Genomic DNA, 6,329 nt, shown 5'->3' with positions numbered 1-6,329 from the left:
TAAGGCTGGTTTAGAAGGCATTGGGAATATCTTACAAAGAGAGACCTAGATGATCAAAACAAGTAAGAGACACCTAGGGAAAATGGAAGACCTAAGGCAGAAAGAAAGAAAGTACATAAGACAAGTGTTAGAGCAAGCCTATAAGCCACCTGCCAAGGTCTGTTACTTCATTACACTGGAATTCTACTTTATCAGAAGTACCTTGAAATAAATGAGTCATTGCCTTTGGTGTAGAAAACTGAGATGGAAACCATAATAATTTGGGCCTGATTAATTTGAGATTTATTGACTATGGGCAAAAGTTTATCCTTATGCAATCAATAAAAATGGCATTTGTTAGTAAATTAGGAGCATAAACAATATTTCTAAGGGTGGCATATTGAGTCTACCTAAAACAATACTTTTCTGGCACTTTAGGAATCTCTATTTAGAAGTAGTGAGTATATGGGCTAATTATCATCAATTCTTATGCGTTTGTTAAAGAAACATCTGCAAGACCTTTACTTGGTGACCTTTTGTAAGACATTAATTTGAGCACTGTATATGTACTTGAAAATAATAAAGTTGCATTTCTTTATGAAAAAAAAAATCCCTTCCATAATTCAGATTTCTATACTTAATACTTGCTTCTCTCCAAAATTGTGGTATTGAAATAAGTGCTGAGGCAGGACTTGGCTTGTAGAGAAAACAATAAAGAGAGAGCAGGAGATACGGATAGAAAAAAAATAATCCAGTAGATGATGTCAGTGGAGAAAGCTAGAGATGGAGAAGTTAGGTTGCAAAATTACCTAGAAAAAAATATAGTAGGGCCTCCTTCCTCATTGTTGAACCTACCCCAAGGGCCACAAAGGGTTGTCCAGGATGGGGAAGGGCCTATGAGTCTATTTGGGCCCAAATCCTCAGGGCCACTTCTGCCTTTTCTGTTTCAGACCAAAATCAGGCCACTCTCAAGCTGAGGGGCCCCAATTGTCAGCACCAATTAACAGTCTATAGTATGTGAAAAGCCCTGTTCTGGGTGCTGTCTTTGGGGGATGAAGTAGATGCAATCCTTGAGGCTCACCATGTATCAGACTTTGGAAATCTTCACAGACAGGGTGTGATGGGCAGGAGGAAGGGATGTTTGTGTGCTGGAGAAGGAGGGGTGTATGGGTATGCATTCTTCTAGGAGTGCCTGGGAATGGGAGAGAAGACACCAACACTTACAACCCTATGCCAGGATCTTGACATAGCAGTCAGAAATTGGTTCTTGGCCCCTTTATTACAACTCTAACAATGATGGTGATAATAATTATAGCAATAGTTGTGAGAGCATTGACAGCAGCTCACTTTGTGCCATAATTATACCTAACCTTTATTTGTATAGTCTCATTTAATCCCACCTCAAGGGCCTTCCATCTTGATAGTCCCTCTGCCAGGAACACATTTCCCTACTTATTCACAAGCCAGGCTTCCTCACTTCCTGCAGGCCACTCCTTAAACTTGGCCTCCTCAGAAAGATCTTCAAAGACCACTCCAAATAGAATAACACTCTGGCACCTCTTTCCCCATTCTCTTTGTTTTCATTCATAAATATTTACTATTTTAAATTGAGAGAGACAGAGAGACAGAGAGGCCGAGACAGAGAAACAGAGAGACAGAGAGCAGAGAGACAGACAGAGACAGAGAATATATAAAAATATATACACGTTTCAAATATCTATATAGTTGTTGTTAGTTTGTTGGTTTATACTTTTTTGGCTTGTTTGCCTGACTCCTTCCTCAGAATATGTGTCATGCACACAAAGATTCTTTTTCTTTTATTCACCACCTTTATCTTTAGCACCTAACACAATCCCTGACACATATTAGACAATAAATATGGGGGAGATGACTAAAACAATCCTCATAATCTAATAAGATGAAAACTATTGTTATTTTTAATTTATAGATGAGAAAACTAAGGCTCAGAAAGGTTAAATTATGTATTCAAAGTTTCAGAGGTGGCAAGCATCAGGATTCAAACCTACATCAGTCTGGCTCCAGGGCCAGCCCTCTTATCCGCTGTGCCACCCTCACCTGCAGCCGCAGGCACAGGAAATCTGTGGACATGGAAGGAGCCTGATCAGCCCCCTGTGGTTCAGTGAACTGGGGAGGCTGCAAAAGGAGCCAGAAAACTGTAGAAATGAACCCTGTGATCAGAACCTGAGAAAGGGAGAGGGCATGATCTTAAAGGTGAAGTAAGGAGTTAGGAAAAAAGATACAAAGACACTTGACAATCAGCTAGAGAATCTTAGCAAAAAGATGACAGAATCTTACTACTGGATATACTGTTAAATCAGGCCAACCTCTGGCTCAAGCAGAAATGCTTTTCATGGCATTTCCCCTTTATTTACTAAATAGGAAATGTGATGATTCATCAGAGACAGATGACAAGCTAAATATTCACAATGTTAAGAATGAAGCAAAAAATAAATAAATAGATAGATAGATAGATAAGTGATTAAATCAATATCAAAAGAAGACATTTAATACAAAATGAGTCTTTCAAAAACATCCTTGGCTTTCATGATTTGAGTGGAAAATTTTTTCCAAATTCCACAAAGAACATTCTTCTGTTATTTCAACTGTACCAGAATATAGAAAATATGTATAATTTAATATTGCCCCAGCCTATTTTATGAGACAAGTACAGTTTTGATAGAATTTAATAAAAGATATGTTTAATAATTTGACTATCACCAAATAGTGAAATGCTAGAGACAGAGACAGAGTACATTATACAGAAAACTAACAATTAACGTTCACTAGAAAAATGATTAAATAATTTCAAAAAATGTTGAGAAAGTTATCAGCAAAATGCAACATCTATTCCTGATTTAAATGTTAGAGGAAAAAAGCATATAAGAAAATGTAATCATGTTCAGAGACGAGAGGAAGGGGTATGTTAAGCCTAGACAACTAATAACAATAGCAACTATAACAAAAGAGATAATAATCACATTTGAAATTCTGGATAAGAAGTTTGAATTTAAATGGTTTAAATAAAGAAGCAAACTAGAAAAAATAAAAACATATATTTTGGTAAACAACGTAATTAAATATCTAAAAAAAATCCAAGAAAGTCAACCAAAGCACTGCTTTCACTGCACCCTGGTGATTCTCTGAGACCCCAACCCACTCAATTTACAAGCCCAGCCCAAAACTCTCTCAGAGGCAAATTCACACAAGTTGCAGCCTGAGCCCAAGCTGCAAACTTTCCAAAAATCTCTCAAAGGTCCACAAACCCCAGACAAGCAGCAGCTGGCCTCAGCATACCCTGTACTTCTTGTTAAGTGGCCTCAAGCCCAGCACCAGTGGCAGCCAGCCTTGATTTACAGCATAACCACTCCCAGGCATCTACAAAGCCCAGCACAGGCAGCCACCAATGACAAATCACTTTGTACCTCCTCCAGATGGCCCTGGCCTGGACCCAGGCAGCAGCTGACCTTGGCCTGCATGGGAGCCCCTCCCAAGGGACCCCAGAACCAACACGCCTGGTGGCTAGCTTCAGACCACAACAAAACACCACCTAACCACCTCCACAAATGACATACCCAAAGGATGGACTCGGCAGGCACAAGAGCCTTGCTAAAGCAAATTCTGCTCCATAAGGTCAGCCCCCACACAACAGTTTGTCCACTATAGTCACAGCCAGTCCTCACAACAGAAGGGCACACACAACCCACACAAGGGACACCCTTGGCATAGCTAAGTCAGGTGAACAAGGAGACGGTGCCATTGCGTTGCATAGGACATACTATATAAGGCCACTGCTAAGACTGGGAAACATAGCAGATCTATCTAATACACAGAAACAAACACAGGGAAGCAGCCAAAATGAGGAGACAAAGAAACATGTCCCAAATGAAAGAAAAGAACAAAGCTCCAGAAAAAGAGCCAAACAAAATGGACGCAAGTAATCTACCAGATGCAGAGTTCAAAACATTGGTTATAAGGATGCTCAGTGAACTTAGGGGACAAGTAGATGACTCAATGAGAATTCTAACAAAGAGATAGAAAACATAAAAGTGGAGATAGGAAACATAAAAAAGAACCAGTCATAAATGAAGAATATAATAATTGAAATGAAGAATACATTAGAAAAAATCAACAGCAGATTAGATGAAGGAGAAGATCGAATCAGAGATTTGGAAGACAAGGCAGTGGAAAACAGCATAATCAAAACAGCAAAAAGAAAGAATTATTTTTTAAAATGAGGATTGTTTAAAGGACCTCTGGGACAACATCAGCATACCAACATTTGCATTATAGGGGTACCAAAAAAAAAGGAGAGAGAGAGCAAGGAATTGAAACCCTATTTGAAGAAATAATGACTGAAAACTTCCCTAACCTGGTGAAGGAAATAGACATACAAGTCTAGGAAGTGCAAAGTCCCAAACAAGATGAACCCAAAGAGGCCCACACCAAGACACATCATAATTAAAATGCCAAAGGTTAAAGACAAAGAGAGAATCTTAAAAGCAGCAAGAAAAAAGCAGTTAGTTACCTGCAAGGGAGTTCCCATAAGACCGTCAGCTGACTTCTCAACAGAAACTTTGTGGGCCAGAAGGGACTGGCACGAAGTATTCAAAGTGATTAAAAGCAAGGAACTATAAGCAAAATTACTCTACCCAGAAAAACTATCATTTAGAATTGAAGGACAGATAAAGAGCTTCCCAGACAAGAAAAAGCTGAAGGAGTTCATCACCACCAAACCAGTATTATAAGAAATGTTAAAGGGACTCCATGAAGAAGGAGGAGGAGGAGGAGGAGGAGGAGGAGGAGGAAGTGGTTGTAAACCAACCACTCTGTGCCAGGCAGTATTCTAGGGTCTGAGTACACAGTTATAAATAAGCCAGGAAAGTTCCCCAAGGTAATAGACAAACAGACAATTAACAAGTCAACAGATAAATGAGGAGGATAATTTTAGAGAGTGGAAAGTGCAGTGAAGACCACAAGTGAAGTGATGGATTGAGGGCTGTGTGTGAGAGGAGCTCTTTTGGATTTGGCAAGCAGAGAAGGCCTCTCTGAAGAGGCAGACTTTTGAGCTAAGATCTGTAGAATAGAATGGGGTTTCCAAAAATAATTTCAGTGGATTATATGTGAATAAAGTTGCTTCGAGGGACCTCATATATGCAAGTCTGGGCTGAATGCTGTTCATACGAATGATGCATAGACGAACTTGGTGATTTGAACTTTAATTCTAACCTCATGCTTAAGGATTTTATGGTCTACATTAAAACAACAACTGAGAGAAGATATTTGTAATGTATTTGACAAAGGGTTCCTATAAATCAGTAAGCAAAAGAAAACAATGAATATTGGGCAAATGATATGAACAACAATTCACAAAAAGAAAAATAAAATCCAGAAAGCCAATATTAGAAAAAATGCTCCCCTAGCCAATAAAGAAATGCAAATTAAAACTATATCATACCAAATTTCACCAATTACCATGGTAAAAATGTAAAAGATCAAGATCTCTAGTGTAATCAAAGGTGTGGGGAGTAGACATCCTTGCCACTTGTAGCTGGGATACAGATGGGAAGAGCTCTTTTGAAGAGAAATCTGGTACAATCTTTTAAGATTTTTAATGAGAGTATCCTTTGAATCAGCAACAGAAGTCAATTCTATGGAAACTGAAGCTCAGGGGCCTAAAGGTAGCTCTAGATAAGGATGGCACTACACTAAAATTTTTAATGGTCAAAGATAAAAGTGGAAAATATTCTATAAATCCATCAGTCGTGGGAATGATTGAATAAACTATGGTCACTACAGAATGTGGAATGCCTTATAGACACTAAAAAAAAAAAAAAGATGTTAATATGACAGATCGATAAATCAAAGGAAAGTTGAATGATTCTATAAAAATTAAGACTGTATCTCCTTTTAGATATCTATTTGTATAAACAGAAAAAAGACTAGAAGGCTGTGCAGCACACTGTCCGTGGCAGTAATGTCTGTGCTGAGCAATCTACGTTTAGAGGAAGGGAAAGTAAAACTTTCAGTTTTTATTTTATACATTTTTAATAAAGGAGAAAAATCTAATCTATTAAAGAAACAGGCTATCATTTTTCCCAGCTGGGAAGGCAACATTTCTATTTCTGAATATCAACAGAGCATTCGTCAGCACCAAGATGACGTTGTCTGATATGTCTGATACAGTCATATTTTTAAATCGCACGCCAAACCAAAACACCATTAATTAAATATTAAACAATAAAAAGGGAAAATGTATGCAACATGCATAACTGAAAAAAAACATGATAGAAATATATAGCTGCTTCAGATTGTTTTGGGAAGAAAGGAGA

This window comes from Pteropus vampyrus, unplaced genomic scaffold (assembly GCF_000151845.1).
Source record: "Pteropus vampyrus isolate Shadow unplaced genomic scaffold, Pvam_2.0 Scaffold217, whole genome shotgun sequence".
NCBI lineage: Eukaryota > Metazoa > Chordata > Mammalia > Chiroptera > Pteropodidae > Pteropus > Pteropus vampyrus.
Note: the sequence above shows the minus strand (reverse complement) of the source record.